This window comes from Balaenoptera physalus, assembly GCF_965194825.1.
Source record: "Balaenoptera physalus genome assembly, chromosome: 15".
In the NCBI taxonomy this organism is placed as follows: Eukaryota; Metazoa; Chordata; class Mammalia; order Artiodactyla; family Balaenopteridae; genus Balaenoptera; species Balaenoptera physalus.
Window position 1 is genome coordinate 6,447,009 of NC_138894.1, and position 22,489 is coordinate 6,469,497.

The window sequence follows — 22,489 nt, forward strand, 5'->3', positions numbered from 1 at the left end:
CGTGAGTCAACTTAAGCACTTTGGTCCTTGCTTAGTGAGATGGGAACCACAGGAGGGCACAAGCCAAGGAATGGCAGGACCTGATGTGGGTTTTAGCAAGAAGGCTCTGGGTGCTGAGAATAGCCTTCAGGAGGGTAAGGGATGAGGAAGAAAGCAAGTTAGGAGGCTTTGTGATGGCCCAGATGAGAGAGATGGTGGCTTGGACCAGGCTGTGGAAGTGTAGGTTGTGAGACAAGGTTGGATTTTGGCTGTATTTTGTGGTTTGCTGACAGAATTTCTTGATGAACAAGATATAGGGTAGGAGAGAAAGACAGTGGGCAAAGACGACTTCAAGACTTTTGCCTGAGCAACTGGGCATAGGGGGTTGCTATTTACTGAGATGGGGGACTGGATGCAGAACAGGTTTTGGAATGAGTCAAGCAGTTTTGGACATATTCAGCTTGGCATATCTCGTAGACATACAACTGGAGATGTCAAGTCACCAGTGGGCTGTTTGCTTCTGAAGTTCAGGAGACACATTTGGGCTAGAGATATATCATCCAGATATATATAGATTTGGAATATGTCAGTGTATAGATAAAATTAAACCCACCAGACTAGATGAGATCTTCAAGAGTGAAAGTATATAGATAGATCATGAGGTTACAAAAGAGCAACTGCTTATTTTCACTGGAAAGCTTCCCTGGGGAGAGATAGTCATCTTTCCCAAACAGATAAATTTGCACCTCTGTGTGTAAATCACTGCGGAAGTGCTGAGAATTTAGCATAAGTTAAAATAAGTTTCTATTAGAATCCTTTCTTTCTTTGTTTCTGTTTCTCATCTTGTTTTGTTTGTTTGCTTGCTTTGCAAATAACCTTATAGAATCTGAACCCACTTTGGAAACACTGCATAGCTTCTTTCCTTAAATTTCAATTCTGTTAATAACTAGTTACGATTGTAATGGCATCCTGCCGTTGTCAATGCCACCAATTACCTCCACGTAATTGCTAAAACCACTGTGTGTCCTTAGTCTTCATCTTGCCTTGAGCTCTGAGCAGCCTCTGTCTCAGTGGAACAGTTTCTCCCCGTCTTTCTTCAGGACACCGCTGGCTGCTCTTCACATCTCCTCTTTTCCCCACCGCTGCATGGCTCAGTCCTTGAATCTCTGTCTACACTCATTCCCCATGTGACGTCATCCACTTTCTTGGTTGTAGACTTCATCTATATGCAGATTATACTCTCAAAGTTAAACCTGCTGTCCAGACTATCCCCCTGAACTTCAGACTCAGATATGCACCTGCTCACTTGACCCTCCACTCATCTGTATCCTAGACATCTCAAAATTAACCTGTCAAGACTTATTCCTGTTCTTCACACCAAAATCTGCCCTTCCAACAGCCCTTATCATCTTGGTTGATGGCAACTCCATCGTTACAGCTGCTCAGATCAAAATCCATGGCGGTTTCTTTATGTCTCTGTCTCCAACACATCTCATCCAAACCATCAGCAAGTCCCACTGAATCTACTTTCCAAGTATATTCAGAGCTCAACCACGTGACCACTGCTCATGACGCTCACTGGTGGTCCAGGCTACCACCATCTCTTGCCTGGATTATTGCAATAGCCTCTGAATTAGTCTCTTTGGTCCTTCCCTTGCCCCCTTAGAAACTATTTTCAAAGCAGAAATCAGCATGATCTTTTTAACCACTCCTCTCCTCAAACCCCTCCTTTTATTCAGTGAAAACCAAAGTCTCTGTAATGGACTAAAAGGCCCTCCATGGTCTGCCACCCTTCACACTTCTCTGATTCAGGTCTTCTATGTGTCCCACCCTCATTCCACACTTTTCTCCTTCCTCTTCCCCCAACATCCCAAGCTTGCCCCTACCTCAGAGCTGGGATTGGTATCCCTTGGATACCCCTTGGATATCAATATTACCCAAATCTCTGGAGATCTTCTCCTTTGCACTTTCCTGTCTCTGCATTCACAGAAAACTGGGAAGTGTGGAGGGGCGAGCAGAGAAATATGGACCCTCATAATCATAGGACAAACATTTTGAAGGACATATATTAAGAGTTCTCCTGCTGGAAAAGCAGGAATCTGAAAACCAAAGACATCCCAGATCTGTTTGAGCTATTCGTCCACATCTTCAAACATAGAGGGAGCAACGTCCTCATCTATACAACCTGTTCAAGAGCAGAGACAACCCAATGTCCTGCTGGGGATTCTGTAATTCAAATCAGCAGCCACGGCATGCTGCCAGCAGGGCACAGAGATGAAGGTTCCCAGAGCAGGAAAGGTAAAAATTAATGACAATGGCTGACATTATTAAGCGTTTGCTGACAGCTAGGTGTGGTGCTGTTACTTTACATCCATTTAATCTTTAGAAACCACCCTCTGGGCTTGGTAGTAGTACTAAGATGCTGGTTTTCTAGGTAAAGAATACAAGAATTAAAGCGGTCAGATGAGTGGCCTAGAGTCATCAGTAAGTCATCAGCAAGGATTAAATGCAGTTCTGTGGAAGTCAGAGCTTTCTCTCACATACTGTACATAGAACAGCAGAAAGGGGATAACAAGGTCCATATTGAGATTTTGGGGGCAATGACACATGAATATTTTTGGCCTCAAGAACTGCTGCAAAAAAAGAAAAAAGAAGGGGTCTTCCCTGGCGGTCCAGTGGTTAAGAAGCCATGCTTCTACTGCAGGGGTTGCAGGTTCGATCCCTGGTCGGGAAACTAAGATCCTGCATGCCACATGGGGTGGCCAAAAAAAAAAAAAAAGAGAGAGAACTGTTGCAGCCAGAGGAAGCACACCTCCCACTTCTCTGTCCCTGACACTCAGGGGTACGGCTTTGGGGGCCAGCTCTGCCACATCTGACTCTACACGCTTTGTCGGGAGACTTCAGAGAGGAAAGAAATGGAGCTGTCAACTGGAGGTGCCAATGCCAAGCGTGAACTTAAATCAGTTATTCCTCCCTACCCACCACTCCCCCAGAAAGATGGGACCTCAGCAGCCCTGCCCCTCATACCTACCACTCTCCTTTTTCATCCTGTATCTCCTTCTCCCTGAGGGTCTGACTTCTCTTCCCCATATCACATATCCTTTGCCCCGCAGCTCCTTGCTTGCTAAGCACTTTTCCCTTCTCCACTGTCTGAGCTGATTCCATTTCTGGACTTCAGTGGATTCCAGCAAGAGTAATTCTGGCGTATGAGCACTTTGTATATACTGTATACTGCAAGGTCCCCTGCCAAGCCCATCCTCCCCCATTTATTTTCCATTACACGAGGCCAAAGTTCCCTATCATACAAACAAGACTTCACGGGACTTCATCAGCCTATAACTTAGGTTTCCCATGGGTAATACTACCTTTTTCATAAACAGAAAATGGAGAGCAATGATTAAGTTTAACCCACATTTTTGTTTTAAAATTCCATTCCCTTTGCGATAAATGTATTTTTGTAAAACGCCCCAAGGAAAGACACTTACCATCAGCCTGATGCGCGCTTTCTTCCTCAACTTCCTACCAACGGAGTTTGTTAACTCTAAAAACCAATTTCTCTAACAGCTCTGTGCTAAATACGACAGCCACCTTTCTTTTAAAACCTCCCATTTTCCTTATCAGTTAAGACACAGGAACCGGCTTACTGATAAGCTAAAACTGATTCACTGTACTGTTAACGAAGACCAACTTCAGTTTGCATCACATTCTCTATTTGAAAGGTCTCTGATGAAGCTGCACTTCCAGTTGTAACATTATCTCCATAGATGGTCACATTTCCTCTTAATTCTATTTTACCTCCCTTGTGGGTGACTTCCTCAGCAAAACCTCCCGACTCCATGTAAGTGGCAGATCACTCAGTGCCCTTACAGTGTGAGATGGCAGCTATAACCTTCCAAAAGCTGCAGCTCTAAGAACAACAGTGCACTTTTCTGTAGGAAGTTTTACTGTTGCTGCTTCAACGTCAATGTTTTGAAAGCATCTGATACGATTGGGTGCTTTAGGTGTACACCAGGCTCTGTGTGCAGAGACTTTTGCACACGGTGACACTTCCATTCCTCAGAGGCTTACCGGAGGCTCAGAGAGGCAGATTAACTACCTTACTCAAGGCAAGAGCCAGTACAAGGTAAAGCCAGAATCCAAAGCCTCCATAACGACTCTTTCCATGTGTCTCCAGATGGCCTGTCTTGGATGGTTGTAATACAGATTTGTGGACTCATGTTGCACCTGTTAGAATTCTGAATAAACCAACTTTAATCATCTATGTGATTTTCTTTTTCAGACTGTTGGTGACTTCCAAATGATCAAGATGTGCCAGCTGCCAAAGAACTAGTAGAAAGAGCAGGAGCTTTAGATACAGCTGGTTTTCCTCTCACTGACAGTGTAGCTTGGGTCAAATTCTCCATCCTCTTTAAATCTCTTGTGCAAAGGGTATGGTTATCAATATTAAATGAATAATCTATGTAAGGGATCAGCCATATTAATGAACACTGGTGGCTTTCTGTCCTATCATATACTCAATCCACCAAAATTGTGCTAAAAAAAAAACTTCAAAATTTATTTTCTTTCATATTTGCTTCCAGACTCCAGTCTCACCAAGGGAACCAAATCTCCTTTTCTCCTTACCTATGGTCACTGTACATAAAAGATGAAAATCTACAGCACAATCCAATTATTTACTACACAATCTTTTTATGGAGCCTACTTTTACATGGGGTCATCTATCACTTCTTCTCCACAGCTACAGAATTAAAGAAAATGCACTTGAACAATAAACCAAGCAGTATTTATTGATGTATCCAACGTTGTGTTGGGCGTTATGAGAGATGTAAAGTAAGTTTGAGACTCATTACTGATCTCAAAGAACTTAAGCTTTACCTAAAAAAGGGTGGGAGGGGAATGTAACATTTTACAAATCTGAATATTTTGAGTTTAAATTAGAAATCTGCAACAATCTGAATATTTTTAAAAAGTAGAGTAGGTTATCAAGAAACTATAAAGTAGTCTTTGTTCAAGAGTGGAATTTTTCAAATCTTTCTGGCATGGTTGAATTATGGCTCTACCCTAAATCTAGATCTCTTGATGTGCGTATTAAGACAGCAGGACAGTGTTTAGAAACTTGGGCCAACTCTGCTGTGGAATCTGCCTTTCCAAGAGTTTGTCAGCACTGGCACTTACGTACTTGACTGTTACCAAGATGACTAACAGCATCTTCAATGTTTCCATTGACTGTTCAAGACATTTCATGAAGTCCAGGGAGGCCAGCATCTATCAAGGCCTATGAGGTTTTGTAATAGAGAAGGGAACATTTGATGTAAGATAGAGGGGCCTCAGTAGCCATGGGCTGCTTCAGGAAGTTCCTCTTTATCCTTCTGTCTTCAAGGGCTCTGCAAAATGTAGAATCCAGAGATTCTTGCTGATGCATCCAGCCGGCAGGGAGAGGCTGGGTGAGCCTGGGAGGGGACACAGCCTGATCCCTTGAGGATCTCTCTCCAGGCCCGAAGATCTGACATTGCACTCCACGTATAATTTGCTCTCAGGCCACACCCACTAAAAATGACTGTACCCCTTGGAGGTGACTCTCCTAAACAAAAGTGACCCAGAACCGATGGGAGGCAATGCTTCTCTATGGGGGCACAGAACATCTGTGACAACTCACCATTCAATGACATGAAAGGAAAGATCAAAACTGGCCAAAGTTGTTTGTCTGAAGTGAGAACAGATTGGTGCAGCTGGAAGAGCAGAAGTGTGTTTGTTTGTGTGTGTGTGTGCGCACACGTGTACAAGAGTTTATTTGTGTTTGCATGTGGGTTTTGTCCATGTGGAGAGGACATCTTAGCTCTGTACCCAAACCAAAAGGAGCTTTTAAATGTCAAAAATCTCACTGACCTGCCAAAATGGGAAAGTTGGCTGGGCTTCCTTGCGCCTTGGAGAAGTAGGAATAATTAGTTCAGACCCACTTCCAATTCCACAACCATATAACAGCCCAGCGTCTTCCCTATGACATCTACTAATTCCAGGGGCTCCTGGTCTCGAGGTGTCTCCGCCTCAGGCTTCTGTGCCCAGGAGTCCCATCTCTGTCCTGCTCAGCATCAGCCCGGGACTCGCCCTTTCTCCAACTTGCACAAGAAATCCACTTACACCAACAGTTCTGAAATGTGGGGCGCCAAGCTAATGATGCGTACATCACCTGGAGTATCTCACAGCTTCCTATCCTTCCTCCCCTCTTGCACCTGCTCTTCACCAGCCCTCCCCTCCCAGAGGTGCCCAGAAGCCTCTCACTTCTCCTCAGTGTCTGTCCCCAGATGTGCACACCCCAAATCCCCCATGGTGCTAGGCAGTTATGAAAGCTGCTCCCTTTTAGAAAGAAGCTGAGGCTACAGATTGCAGATTCATTTTTCTGTCGCATCTGCCTTTGCTCTCCTCCCCTCCCCATGAGAGTTTTCCCCTTCTAGCACCTTCTCTCCTCTTACCTGGTTACTACGACTCACCAAATATGTTCACCAGTGAGACTTGCTGCTTCACTCCCCCAAGGAGGAAAGAGTTTCTTGAAAAGCAGAAAAACCTTATAAATACAGGTGTCCAAATAGCTTATAAAGGAATCTCAGCATCTATGAAAAAGAGAAAATTGTAGGATTAATGTTTTACCCCAGAAAACTAGAATCAAATCTAGTACATAACCAGAAACGTTCTCTCCTTGTAAGACTAGCCCTGTACATCTCTGCCTCGCCCTTCAACCTGGGTCAATGTCCTCCTCGTCATATTTAGCAGGAAATAAAAACTCGACCTTATTTCATAGTCACACTATAGAAAGTTCTTTCAGATCTTTTATGATCACATAAAGAAGTAACAAGCTTTCTATTTTCAGCAGTTTCTATATTCTTGACTTTCTGAAGCAATTGTCTTCAATAATTGACTTCTTATCCTAATTCGTCTGCATAAGTCAAAGATTTTGGCTTGCAGTACTCTCTCTCTCTGCCTCTTTTTGAGAAATTAAAACTTAAAACCAAGCACAGAAGGTAGTATTTTGTCCCTTCCTTCTTACTCCTATCCCATAGTTCCAAAAAAAAAAAAAAAAAGTCTGTGTTTAGCTGAGAGTTCACAGAGGTGCTTGCTTTGGGAATTGAAGAATAGGAGTTATGCTGAAGCCATATGTCAATTGGAAGAAAAAATAATTTTGATCTGAAAAATTAGATTTGTTTTACATTCTCTCTTTCTTTCTCTCCCTCTCCCTTTCCTTCCCCCCCATCTCTGTCTCTCTCTCCCACACACACACACACACACACACACACACACACACACACACACACACGTCTCCTCCTCCAAAACAACAACAACAACAAAGAATGGAAAATGTTTAGTCAATGGTTTTTATAAAATATGTTTAGCTCCCTCCATGGTTTAACAAGTTTCAAGGTTCATGTGTTCCCTGCCAGACCTGAGTAGCTTAAACGAAAGGATGAGCAACTGACTCCCTAGAAATTGTGAGGTCCCAATAAAAAGCACCTTTAGCAAGTGTGGCGGCCAGGCTCCAGGATGGCCCCCAATAACCCCTGCTTCCTGTTGTTCACACCTTTGCAAGGTCCTCTCCACTCTGTACCAGGGAGGTCGACGTGACCAGTAAATCACGGAGTAAGTAATCACATGTCACCTCCAAGATGAGGTTATAAAAGGCATGTGGCTGCCATCTAGGGCTCTCTCTCTAGAATCACTCTGTCTCAGAGAAGTCCTGTGCCGAGCAGCCCCGTGAGTGCTCCACATGGAGAGGTACCAGAGCTTTCTGACAACAACCCACACGAGTGAGCTTGGAGGGACGTCTTCCAGTTGCATTCAAGTCTTCAGAGATGACAACTTCTAGCCAACAGGTTGACCACAACTTTATGAAAGACCCTGAAGTAGAACCACCCAGGTAAGTCACTCTCAGATCCCTGACCATCAAAAATATGTGTGAGATAAGAAGTGTTTATAGTTTAGGCTACCAAATTTTAGTCATTTATTGTACAGCAATAGGTTACTAATAGTTGATAATAATGTGTCTATCACCATTTTCCTTGTGAATCTATTGACAGGAGGTAGAAGTCTGGGGTCCTTGTTAGCATGAAATGGCTTTCATTCAAAAACACAACTTCTAGGCCTACGTAAGAGGCCTTTTGCTATCTGTGTTGTCAGGAAGCTGCTTCACTGTATCTCTTGGGTTTCCCTTATCAGAGGCAACTTCCTATGTTAGAGATTGTTCCACTGTTCTTAAAAACACTCCTTCCCTAGTCTAATCAGATAAAGTTTCTTCTCTGCTACATGCTCACTCTATATATTCAACAGATCATTGCCTGTGTATCAGAAGGAAGCAAACAGTGTTTTATCACAGGAAGCAACATTTCATCATGCTGCCCTTGAAATACTGGTCAGCAGGGGCATCTGAGAGGACTCATGAGGACAGGTCTCTGTGGGCAGTGAGATGACCCACACGTGGGTATCAGGAGCACAGCAAACAGGCAGCAGATGCCACAGGAGGAAAGCCAAGGGTTCAGAAGAGCAGAGGTCAGGGGCTGTGGCTCAGGCAGGCAGTCCATGACTTTGGGTAGACAGTCTTTACCTTGATCAGAAATGTTCTCATCTTGATATGATGTCTCCTCTAGCAGCCTTTGCTCCCTGGAATCTCACACAAACGCTTTAGCTTCTAACACAGTGAGAGTGTGAGAGGACATCTGATGTGTAAGTTATGGTCTCAATACTCCCCTGTGTGCTGGCCTTTCTTCTCTGGGGTCTCGGTTACAGCCCCTGCCTTCTAACTCTGTAAGAACCTAAGAGGAAAGGCCCAACTGTAGGTCCTGTTCTCATTCATTCCTCCTGTTTAAATAAATGCCGACATTTTCTTTCATGGCCCTACGTCTTCTAAAACCTAGAAATCTAGAAGCTTCCATCTGGGGTTGGTAAAAATTTAAATGTGTTTATCATTTGCTGAAATTCTCCAACCCTGTAAATACTTGTTCTCAGATTATCTTCTGAGATCAAGTCCAGATATTCTGAAGCATTCCAAGAAAATTTAGACTTAGGAAGGAAAGAGGGTTAGGATTAGGATTAGGATTATGGAGGGAAAAAAAGGTAATTTCACAGAAACCACAGTCATGCATTTTCAGGATGTCACTTTAATCATCCGCTTAAAATTGTTTTCTCAATGTCCTATACAATTCTCATGAAATCAACTTCCCTAATTGATAACACATTAAAAAAAACAATTTGCCAATATACTTGTGCATTACATAGCACATAATATGTAACAGGTACTGCACTTTTGTCTGAAGTACAAAGCAATAGAATATTGGGGTGCCAGACTAATTTAAAAATCATGTATTTCTGACTATTATGAGTAATATTCAGTGAAGAAATTTTGATTATTTCTGAGTATTATCCATAATACTTAGGATAATCATTTAAAACATGCTCACATATTTCCTGTCAGCCCTATTTCTAAGAATGTGTATGTGAATACAATTGTGCAAGGTATACATAATCATGAATAAATATTTTATATATATATATACACATATACACATACAACAAAAAGATGTAAAAGAGACACAAAACAAGTAAAAGGAGAATCCTATGATGTTTCTAGAGAAGACTCAATAATAAAAATCATAATTATTTTGGACTTTGACAAAAGAATTCTAAAATTAAAATTAAAAAGAAATAAAAATAGCAAAACTAACTTTTTATGCAATGCTCATGTGTGCTAGGCACTGGTTCCATCCGCCATAATAATCATCATCATAATAAACTAATAAGGTAAAGACTATTATTACCCACACTCTCCAGGTAAGGAAACTGTGCCACAGAGAAGTGAGTGTATTTGCTGGGCCACCTGCTAGTCAGCTGGGGACCTGGGATTTGAACCTGAATGCTATGAAAGTGAAGCCTGCTCTCTACCTGATGCCTGCATGGCTTCTCGACTTTCCAGGAATGTTTGAGACCAGCCACTGAAATGTTAAAAAGCAGTAAAAAGTTAAGGGAATGGATGATTTATCCTTCCACATGTTTTCTCTTGGGCCTACTGTTGTCCAATTAAGTTTCAGTAATTAAAATAATATGGAAAAAAGAAAAAGAAAAACAAATTAAAAGCAAAACAAAACAAAATAATATGGAACAGCCACAGGAGGAGACAGCTTAATAGAACAGAATGGAAAACCTAGAAACAGATCTAAATATTCCTAAGAATTTATCATAAGATGATAAAAAAACACAGCATATGAAATCTGGAGAAAAGAATAGATTCTAAATAAATGGTGTTAAGACCATTTTAGTTTTATTTAAGCATTGTAAATGTTTTAATATAAGCATTATAAAATATATTACAAGCAATAGAAAAATCAAGTTCAACTGATGAAAAAATTAAATTCCAGATGGATTAGAGATTACACAGTAAAAAATTTAAAGCTGTAAACAAATAGAATATAATATTTATTTGATTATGAAGTGGGAGTAATATTGGCTTTCTAAGCACAATAATACATATAGAAACCAAAACAGCAGAGATCAAATCAATTTCGTTACATCTGAATATATTATAAATAGACAGCAAGCAAAAGGCTGGGAAAATATTTGAAAATTTGAAAATTTATATATAGCTTATATATATAGTGTATATACATATATACACACTCAAATATATACGTTCTATACAAGTATATTTTATAAATCACTAACAGGAAAGAAAACAACTTAATTTTTAAGATAGGCAAATGTTATGAACAGGCAGTTCAAAAAAGAGGGTATAGGAGTTTTCAATAAGCTTTAATAGAATATAATGCATCAAAAAGTAATTGAGAAATTCAAATTAAAATCAATAAATACCATTTTCACTCATCAAATTTGTAAAAACATTACAAAATTATAATATCCAATACTGACAAAAAGTGTGGGGAGATTATGGATGTATAAACTGGTACAAGTTTTCCAGAGGATAAGTTGGAAATTTATATCAAAATACTTTAACTTGGTAGTGTGTCTTCTATTAATATATTTGAAAAAATCATGGATGTTCAAAAATATTTAGCCTCTCATTGGCAGTGTTGTGGACAATAATGGGAAAAAAACTAAATACACAAATTGAACAATTGATTAAATATCTATGGTACTTCTAAATAATAAAATACTTTGCAGTCATCAGAAATGATGTAGGCTAATCATATTTAAGAAACAGGAAATGTTTGTGACATATTTTAAGTGTTTGAAGAACAGGTTTTCTGATTTTCACTTCCAGCCAAAGTGGTGTAACAGGGACTAGATTTACCCTCCTTTCTAAAACAATTAAAAACTGCACAAGATATATGAACCAATAGCTCTCAAGATACTGATGTCAGGCAATAAATGATATTGAACTCTGGGAGATGGGAGAGAGCCTGAGATTGCCCCAGTTTACTGCCTGGAGTGTTTCTAGGCTATGGCACTGGGAGGGAGAGAGAGATGGAGCCCAGGAGTGGCTCTGAGTTGAGGGTCAGAACTGACAGTCTGGAAAGCCAAGGTAACTAGAGTTCAGAAAGCAGAGTACCAACAAGCAGAGCACTGCATAGAGAGATCTGCAGAAGGTCCCTTCAGTTTCTCAACTGAGTACCAATCAGCTCATGCTTATGAGGAAATTATCTGAAGCCAAGGAAAGAAACACCCCAAAAGATTAGAGGGAATAATCATCACAGTTCATATAGGGCCAGGAATAGTACCTATTCCCACATTCAGAATAGAAAATGATGTAATTCATGAGTTGTCATATAGGCTGTTTAGAAAGATTTTGTCTCAGTAGTAGTATAAATTAACCTTAGACTAAATGCTGCTCTGGTTACACCTAAAAAAATTTAAAAGACCCCAAAAATCCAACTGTTTCAGTGCAACTTAACACTGATTCAGAGCATAGATAAAGAACAGTTATAGGGATACAAAAATATTCCGTATCTAGCAAGTCAAAATGAACATTCCCTGACATCCAAAGATTATCAAGTATACAAAAGAGCTGAAAAATACTACTCAATGAAAAGACAAACAATTAAAACTGACCCAGAATTGACATACAGGGTAGAATTAGTAGAAAACATTAAATCAGCTATTATATCTGAATTTCATATGTTTCAAAAAACTACATGAAAGACTGAAAGTGTTAAGCAGAGACATGGTAGATACAAAAAAAGACCCAAAGAGAACTCCAACAGTTAAAAACTAAAATATTTCAGATGAAAAAAATGCAAGGTATGTTAATAGAGGCTACACAAAATGAAACACAGAAATAACAAAAATCAGAAAAAAATAGCGCATCAGGGAGGTGTGGGAAATTTTCAACGTATCTCATACAAATGTAATTTGAGTCTCTGAAGGAGAGGAGCTAGAAATGGGACAGAAAAACGTTATTTGAAAAAATAATGGCCCCACAATGTTGCAAATTTGATGAAAATTATAAAATCCCCAAGTCCAGGAAGCTCAGTGAAACTGAGAATGAAGAGCATGAAGAAAAGTACCTCAAAAGGCACACCACAATCAAGTGATAAAGAGAAACTTTTAAAAGTCATGGGGGGAAAATCATGTTACTACAGAGCGACAGAGATTATATCAGATTTCTTATCAGAAACAAGCAAGATGGTAGTGGAACAAGATCTCTAAAGTACCAAAAAAAAAAAAAAAAAAAAGTCACCTTAGAATTCTTTACCCAGTTAAAATATTGTTCAAAAATGAATGTGAAATAAAGACTTTTTCAGACATATAACAATTGAAAAAATTCATCAACAACAGAAAAGTGTTATGAGAAATTTTAAAGGAAAGCCCTTCAAACAGAAAGAAATGTACCAGACAGAAATTTGAAACTGCATGAAAGAATGTGGAGCACCAGAAACGATAACTATGTAGGTCAATATAGAGATTTTTATTTCTTACCATTTAAATCACTTAAAAGATCATTGATTGTTTAAATCAAAAATGATTACAATGCATGTGCAGTTTATAATATAAGTAGAAGTAAAATATATGACAACAATAGCACAAAAGTCAGAAGAGAATTGGAAGTATACTACTGTAAATCTCTCGTTCTATAAGTGAACTGGTAAAATAATCACTTCAAGGTAGACTGTGCTATTTAAACATGTATAGTATGAAGCTAAAGAAACCACTAAAATAACACAACAGAGTTACAGTGAATGAGTTTACAAAGGAGGAAACTGGTATCAAAGAATATGCAACTATTCAAAGGAAATCAGAAAAAGGAGAAAAGAGGAAGAACATTTGACTCAAATAGCAAACACACACAAAGCAAGAAGAGAGTTTTAAACCCAACCATATCAATAATCACATTAAATGTAAATGATCTAAACACACCAACTAAAAGGCAGAGATTATCAGATTGGATTAAAACAGGAAAGCCAAACATTATGCTGCCTACGGGAATTCAACTTTCAATAAATAGGTTAAAAGTAAAAGGAAGAAAAAAGATATACCATATTAATACCAATCAAAACACAGCTAGGATGGCTATATCAATATCAGACAAAGTAGATTTTAGAGCAAAAAATATACATATTACCAGGAATATTAATTATCAAAAATGTTATTTCATGATAAAGAAGACAATTCATCAAGAAAAGATAATAGCCCAAGATATTTATGCTTCTGATGATGGAGCCTCAAAATATGTGATGAAAAACTGATAAAACTGCAAGGAGAAACAAAGAAATCCTGAATAAGAATCAGAGATTTCAATATCCCAATTTCAGTAATTTATAGAATAAATAACATACTGGTAAGGATATAGAAAACTTGAAAGACTTTGTCAACCTATTTGACCTAATTGACATTTACAGAACTCCACCCAACAGCAGCAGAATATTCATTCTTCTCAAATACATATGAATCATTTACTATGACAGATCATATTCTGGTCCCTAAAACAAGTCTCAATAAATTTAAAAGGGTTCAAGGCATACAAAGAAAGTATGTTAATGGACAACAATGGAATTAAATAAGAAATCAACAACAGAAAGGTATGTAGAAAATCCTCAAATGTTTGGAAACTAAATGACACACTTCTAAATAACCCACAGATCAAATAAGTCAAGTGAGAAATTAAAAACTATTTTGACTGAATGAAAGAGAAAACACAATATATCAAAATCTGGGAAGTGCAGCTACAGTCTTATATAGCAGAATATTTACAACACTAAATGCCTGTATTAGAAAAGAATGAAGGGCAAAAACCAATATTCTTGGCTACCACTTTAATATATTAGGAAAAAAGAGCAAAGGAAACACAAAGTAAGCAGAAGAAAGGAAATAATATATAAGTATGCCTCATTTTATTGCACTCTGTGAATATTGCATTTTTACAAATTGAAGTTTTATGGTAGCTCCGAGTCAGCAAGTCTACCAGCACCATTTTCCAACAGCATTATTTTTTAATTAAGACATGTACATTTTTTAGACATAATTATTCTGCACATTTAATAGATTATGGTATACTGTGAACATAACTTTTATACACATTAGTAAACCAAAAACAAAACCACGTGACTCACTTTATTGCGATATTTGCTTTACTGCAGTGGTCTAGAACTGAACCCAAAATATCTCTGAGATATGGTTGTAAATCAATGCAGAAAACAATGAAATAGAGCACAGAAAGGCAATAGAGAAAAATCAGTGCAACTCAAAGCTGGTTTGTTGAGAAGGTGAATAAAGTTGATAAATCTCTACCCACAGTGATTGGGGGCAAAAAAGAAAGGGCATGCAAATTACTAGTATTAGGCATGAGAGAGTTGACACCACTAAGTTTCTACAAATATTAAAAAGATAATATGAAAAATAAAAATACTAAAATAATTTTAAAAGAAAAAGAAATGACCTATTTATACATGGAACAACATTGATGAATTTCAAAATAATTATGTTGAATGTAAGAAGCTAGGCAGAAGAGAGTACATGCTGTATGATTCCATTTATATAAAATTTTAGAAAATGCAAACAAATTTATGGTAACAGAAAGAAGATAGTGGATACCTGGGGATAGGGTAGGAGAGGCAAGAGCCAGGAATTTCAAAAGGATGAGTGAAAATTTGGGAAGTAATGAACATGTTCGTTGTTTTGATTGTAGTGTTGGTTTTATAGGTTTATACATATGTCAAAACTTATCAGCTAGTACAATTTAAATATGTGCAATTTATTATATCAATTATACCTCAATAAACCTGGGGAAAAAGGTTTCAAATGGAATATAAATTAGGATCTCAATTTATAATAACATGCACACCTGCAAATACATAGGTGTACACATATACAAATACATACATGTATACATGCACACACACACACACAGAAAAATTTCTAGGAAACAATACCTCCTAAGCCTTGGCAATGGTTATCTGCATGAGTAGGGGTACAAATGATTTTCGTTTTCCTTTTTTTGTCCCTCTGGATTTTCTATTTTCCTACAATGATATGTATTGTTTGTGAACACGTATTATAACAAATACGTTTCTGACTTTAATTTGTGAATATTGGTTTTATCACATTTATACTTCTATATATTATGCCTACATGACAGTGATGATGAACATTCTTATCTCCAGCCTGGGAAAACAGACCTGTATTACTGTAAAGGCAGACCCAAGAACACATACAAATCCAAAAGTTATGCTGTTCAAAAGTCAAGGATATAGCCCTAGGTCAAGGATACCACAAAAGTTAAAAGGTGATTCAAGAACAAATACTCAAAAGCAAAAGCTAACCCTCATATATCCCTATTTACCTCAGGAGTTTTCTTCTTTCCTGAATTCACATACACATGCACACAAGTACACACACATTTTAAAGATATTCTCAACAAGGAGGCATTGGCAAGGTTCTGAATTTAGACTCTGAGACGTGTAAGGTCCAGAGAAGAATATGTCCCAGATAAATACCAGAGGTTATTCAACCCTTCTTGTAATTCCAGGCAAAATTACAACTAACCTAATTCAGACAAAGAATCTCCTTATTTTGAAGATGCCAAGGAAGTTATGACATAATGTATGCATCAGTAATGACAAATGTGGTCTATTGTTTCTCATGCGAAATTCTCCCTCCAGTATCTTCTGTAATCTATTATAACCATTTTTACTCTCTGTTCTCCAGTTTTCTCATGTATTTTAACCTGATTGCCAGTGATTATGACACTTCCATTCCTGGTGTCCAAGCCCACTTTGGCTGAGACCAGGGATGAACATATATCCTAGTTTCTCAATAAGTGCTAAGATGACCCATGAGACAAATGAGCAAATAGGACAATTATTTCTCATTCAACTTCTCATTATTTACTATAAAAACTTTCATTATGCATGTTCTCTATTCCAAGTCCTATATGAGATATTAAAGAATAAGATGGAATAACAGATCATTCCTATCCTCATGGAGATGTATTTAGACTAGTAACCATGATGAAATGCTCAAGAAAGCATTAAGAAAAATATACAATTATCTTTACATAAAATTTTAAAGTTTTGTGTCAACACAACCTTAGGAATAGCAATATCTCCCCAAACCTATGACTGTCTGGGTTAACTGTTTCTTATCTATAATCTAAATAAATAAATCCTTAAACAAATTAAGAAGACAATGAAAACTGGAAGAGAAAAAAGGCTCACTGTACACGTCAGACTTTAACATCCTTAATACATTAAGAAACCTTATCAGTCAGTATGAAAAATAATTTTTAAAAAATCAATAAGCTCCACAATTTACAAAAGAAAAATCCAAGTGACCAATAAGTGCATATAAATGTTTTGAGGTGTAGTACGAAAAATACATTTTAAATAACTATATTTTTAATCTACCTGTGAGGTGATAAAAAATATATAGTTTGGTCTCTGTCTCCAATTCCTGGCACAGAGCTCTTAAAACGCTTGTAATTTCCTAAGTGATAAGGGCACTCGGAACATCTTCTGTTCTAATGAAGCGACTCTGAGGGGGCTCCTGGAGGGCTCCTGGATGGGCACTGGTCACGAGAAAGACCAAGCCATGATTAGAAGCTTGGAATGATCAGCCCCACGCCCATACTCCAGACGGGGAGGGGGTGGAAATGCAGTTAATGATGGATCATGCCCACGTGAGGAAGCCTCCATACAATCCCAAAAGAAGGGGGTTCAGAGAGCTTCCAAGTTGGTGAACACATGGAGATTCAGGGAGAGTGGTGAGCCCAGAAGGAATGCAGAAAGAAGCTCTGTGCCCGATGTATACCTTGTCCTATGTATCTCTTCCACCTGGCTGTTGAGTTACATCCTTTTAAAACAAACTGGTAACCTCATAAGTAAAATGTTTCTCTGAGTTCTGTGTGCAGCGCTAGCATATTAATCGATCCCAAGGAGGGGATCATTAGAACCTCTCACCTATAGCCGATTGGTCAGAAGCACCGGTGGTGATAATCTGTACGTGCAACTGTCATCTGAAGTGGGGGGGTGTATGTGAGGGCCATCTCTTGGGACCAGCCCTCAATCTGTGGAATTTGATGTTACCTCCAGGTTAGATAGTGTCAGAATTGAGTTGAATTGTAGGACACCCAGCTGCTGTCCAAGAATTGCTTGTTGGTGTGGGAAGCACCCACCACACCACACACACACACACACACACACACACACACACACTGGAATTGGGTGCTGAATCCTGGTTGGTACGAGAACATTTTACTACCAAACTGGTAAAGATCAGAAAAACTTTTAATGTTCTGCTTCTGAGTAAAAGAGTTAACTTTCCAGAACCCACAGTTGGTTGGAGAGCCTAATCAGAGAGGAAGTCTTGTGTTTCCTGCACCGAAGTTCCCATTAGACTGGTGACATTAGGTAAAAGAGCATCTGACTTTCTCAACGCCACTCCTCTTACAGCTGACACTGAAAGGCCAACTGTGAAAATGAAACAGGAGATTTTTGAACACTGTTTCATTTAGCCTGCCAAAAAGCCAATATTGCACTTTTAGAAACTCACCTAAAGTGCCATCAGATAACCTTCTTGGTAATGGACTGTATCAGTTAGCGCTCGCTCAAAATACCCAGTAGAAGTCAACGTCAAGAAAACTGAATAGAAATCTCAAACGAAAGATAATCTGAAGAATGTCTACACCCGACTCCCTCATTTTACAGTGAAGCCTGGTGATGTGATGAGATATGTTGAAGACAGCTAATCTGTGGCAAATTCAAGGACAGACCCAATGGCGCTGCTGAGCCAGAGTCCTTCACTCAAAGTAGGTGACAAATGTCTTGACCCTCCTTTTCTCCCAAGGACAACTGCTCCACCCAGGAATCTTCTAACTGTCTAATCTGGAGGAAGTCACCCAAATTCTAATATAAGTCACAGACACCCCATCTGTAAAAAAGGGATAGTACCAAGTTGTTGAATGGTATAAATAAGATAATAGTGTGAAAAAAAAAAAAGCTAGCACAGTATCTGGCAATAGTAGATCCTTAATAACTGTGCTTTCCTTTCCAACCCAAAGGCATTATTCCCAAATGATTGTAGACTAACCACTTTGGAGCATAGATTATACTAGTTAAGTTAGTAATTTCATGTACTCCCTTCACAGAAACAATAAGGAAAATTGGGAGAGTTGAACACACAGTTAATGGTGGAAATTCATATGGAGAGGCTATTTTAAGGAAGAAATCACTTCTTGGTGTCCTCTCCAATTGTAGCATGCTTTGCCTAAATATATTATAATTCCTGCTTTTACAAGCTAAGCCTTTATCCTGATGCTTAAACAGTAGCAGAATAAAATGTTTAAATAACCATTTCTGTAGAGAGAAGTATTATATTATCTGTAAAAGAAATACTGACGTTCTAGGCTGACCTCCATGTAAGAAGCACCTATTAATAATATCTATATCACAAGTTCGGTGAAAAAAGTATATATTCTCCACTAGATGGGCTGCAATGTGGAATCAGCAGTGAGCCAGTTCCAATCATGAGGCTGAGGACCACACCCCAGAGAATGATGGAGCAGCAAGTTGGAAGGACCCCAGGATTCTGAATGGCTCCAGGAAGCCCATCCGTCCACAATCCCCAGAACACCTCGCCACCCACACACTGCTACATGAGAGAGGAATGAATGTATGTCTTGTTTGAGCCATTCTATTTTTGGTCTCTTTTCTTCCACCCTGCCTAATGTAGAAGACATCCTGTATACAGAGTGATTAAGTGATGCTGATGGTGACTAACCATATTAAGTGTAGCCTGCCAGGGAATGTTTACAAGTTCAAGTCTCACTCAAAAACTGCCATTACAGCTTCCAGTCAAGGTATGTTTTCCCAATAGAAACCTTCCTTCTCAATATGAAACCAGACATCTGCTGGTTTCAATGTTCACTTCTCCATGTACTGATTCACTGGAAGAAGATTCCTAAACCTAACTATTTTTATACACAGAATATATTGTCTTGAGTTACAATTTACATAAATTCACAGATCTCAAGTGCACAGTACTATGATTTTTGACAAATACATCAACCCAGATGGCCAATGCCTTGATCAAGATATTACTATTACCCCTGAAAACTCCCCTTTACTCACCAGGATGTTATATCTTGCTAAATAACAAATTACCCCCAAAACTTAGCAACTTAAAACAACAAGATTTTTTTAAATTTTTTCACATGGTTCCTGAGGGTCAAGAATTTGAAGTGGCTTAGCTGGGGGGCTCTGGCTCAGGGTCTTTCATAAGGAAGAGGAGGGGGAGGGGGAGGAGGAGGATAATTCATCTTCCTTTATGAAGTATCTACACAAGTGTGTTGTGTGATTTTTTTTTGAATTTTTGAATTTTATTTTATTTATTTTTTTATACAGCAGGTTCTTATTAGTTATCCATTTTATACATATTAGTGTACATATGTCAATCCCAATCTCCCAGTTCATCCCACCCCCCCCCCCAGCCCCACCACTTTCCCCCCTTGGTGTCCATACATTTGTTCTCTACATCTGTGTCTCTATTTCTGCCCTGCAAACCAGTTCATCTGTACCATTTTTCTAGGTTCCACATATATGTGTTAATATACGATATTTGTTTTTCTCTCTCTGACTTACTTCACTCTGTATGACAGACTCTAGGTCCATCCACCTCACTACAAATAACTTAATTTTGTTTCTTTTTATAGCTGAGTAATATTCCATTGTATATATGTGCCACATCTTCTTTATCCATTCATCTGTTGATGGACACTTAGGTTGCTTCCATGTCCTGGCTATTGTAAATAAAGCTTCAGTGAACATTGTGGTACATGACTCTTTTTAAATTATGGTTTTCTCAGGGTATATGCCCAGTAATGGGATTGTTGCATCCTATGGTAGTTCTATTTTTAGTTTTTTAAGGAACCTCCATACTGTTCTCCATAGTGACTGTATCAATTTACATTCCCAGCAACAGTGCAAGAGGGTTCCCTTTTCTCCACACCCTCTCCAGCATTTATTGTTTGTAGATTTTTTGATGATGGCCATTCTGACTGGCGTGAGGTGATACCTCATTGTATTTTTGATTTGCATTTCTCTAATGATTAGTAATGTTGAGCATCCTTTCATGTATTTGTTGGCAATCTGTATATCTCCTTTGGAGAAATGTCTATTTAGGTCTTCTGCCCATTTTTGGATTGGGCTGTTTGTTTTTTTGATATTGAGCTGCATGAGCTGCTTGTATATTTTGGAGATTAATCCATTGTCAGTTGCTTCGGGTAGCAAGAGTGCAGCTCAAAGAGTGTTCTTCTTATGTTTTCCTCTAAGAGTTTTATAGTGTCCAGTCTTACATTTAGGTCTCTAATCCATTTTGAGTTTATTTTTGTGTATGGTGTTAGGAAATGTTCTAATTTCATTCTTTTCCATCTAGCTGTACAGTTTTCCCAGCACCACTTATTGAAGAGACTGCCTTTTCTCCAGTGTATATCCTTGCCTCCTTTGTCATAGATTAGTTGACCATAGGTGCATGGGTTTATCTCTGGGCTTTCTATCCTGTTCCATTGATCTATAGTTCTGTTTTTGTGCCAGTACCATATTGTCTTGATTACTGTAGCTTTGTAGTATAGTCTGAAGTCAGGGAGTGTGATTCCTCCAGCTCCGTTTTTTTCCCTCAAGACTGCTTTGGCTATTCGGGGTCTTTTGTGTCTCCATACAAATTTTAAGATTTTTTTGTTCTAGTTCTGTAAAAAATGCCATTGGTAATTTGATAGGGATTGCATTGAATCTGTAGATTGCTTTGGGTAGTATAGTCATTTTCACAACATTGATTCTTCCAGTGCAAGAACATGGTATATTTCTCCATCTGTTTTTGATGTCACAATTTACATTTTTAAAATATTGTGTATTCATTAACAGATTATTCTAAGTCTAGTTATTTTTAATACTTTTATCCTTTCACTTTTATACTATGGTTAAGTGATTATCACACCACCATTTTCAGGTATTCTGAACTTGACTATATACTTGCCTTTACTAGTGTGTTTTATATTTTCATGTGTTTTCATGTTACTAATTACTTTCATTCCAGCTTGAAGAATTATTTTCACATTTCTCATAAGACAGGTCTAGTGGTGATGAGCTCAGCTTTTGTCTGGGAAAGTCTTCTTCTCTCCTTCATTTCTAAAAGACATCTTTGTCAGGTACAGTATTCTTGGTTGGCAGTTTTTTTTTTTCCTTTCAGGATTTTTGAATATAATATCTCACTCTCTCCTGGACAGCAATGTTTCTGCTTAGAAATCCACTGATACCCTTGTATGTGAGGAATTTTTTCTCTTGCTGCTTTAAAAATTCTCTCTTTGTCTTTGATTATAGACATTTTATAATAATGTGTCTTAGAGAAAATATTATTGGGGCATATTTTGATGGACACCTATGAGTCTCATGAACGTAGATGTTCAAATCTCTCCCCAGATTTGGGAATTTCTTAGCCATTTTTAAAAATTGTATTTTTTTTTTATACAGCAGGTTCTTATTAGTTATCTATTTTATACATATTAGTGTATATATGTCAATCCCAATCTCCCAATTCATCCCACCACCACCACCCCCATTATTTTGAAATAAACTTTCTACCTTTTTCTCCCTCTCTTCTCTTTATGAACTCCAATAATGTGCAGATTGCTTCTCTTAATGGTATTCCATAGTTCACATAGGTTTTCATCACTCTTTTTCATTCTTTATTCTTTGTCTTCTTCTGATTGGATAATTCCAAATGACCTATCTCCTACTTCACAGAACCTTTTTTCTGCTTGAAAATGTTTGATGTTGATGCTCTCTACTGCATTTTTTCATTTTATTTATTGTATTCTTTTTTTAAAATAAATTTATTTATTTTTATTTTTATTTATTTTTGGCTGCATTGGGTCTTTGTTGCTGTGAGTGGGCTTTCTCTAGTTGCGGTGAGCAGGGGTTACTCTTCATTGCAGTGCACAGGCTTCTCTCTTGTTGCAGAGCACGGGCTCTAGGCATGCAGGCTTCAGTAGTAGTGACACGCAGGCTCAGTAGTTGTGGCTCGTGGGCTC

The 22,489-nt window shown here is 38.3% G+C and overlaps 1 protein-coding gene and 1 long non-coding RNA gene across 3 annotated transcripts in view; one reads left to right on the top strand and one right to left on the bottom strand.

Annotated features, from left to right (window-relative positions):
- Positions 1–22,489, top strand: part of LOC309643597 — a 153,975-nt gene that overhangs the window by 92,779 nt on the left and 38,707 nt on the right. The window lies entirely within an intron of this gene.
- Positions 1–22,489, bottom strand: part of IL1RL1 (interleukin 1 receptor like 1) — an 82,736-nt gene that overhangs the window by 19,930 nt on the left and 40,317 nt on the right. The window contains exon 2 of the mRNA XM_082426399.1: positions 6,468–6,587. The gene's annotated coding sequence lies outside the window, so the exon portion shown is untranslated. The remainder of the gene's footprint in view (positions 1–6,467; positions 6,588–22,489) is intronic.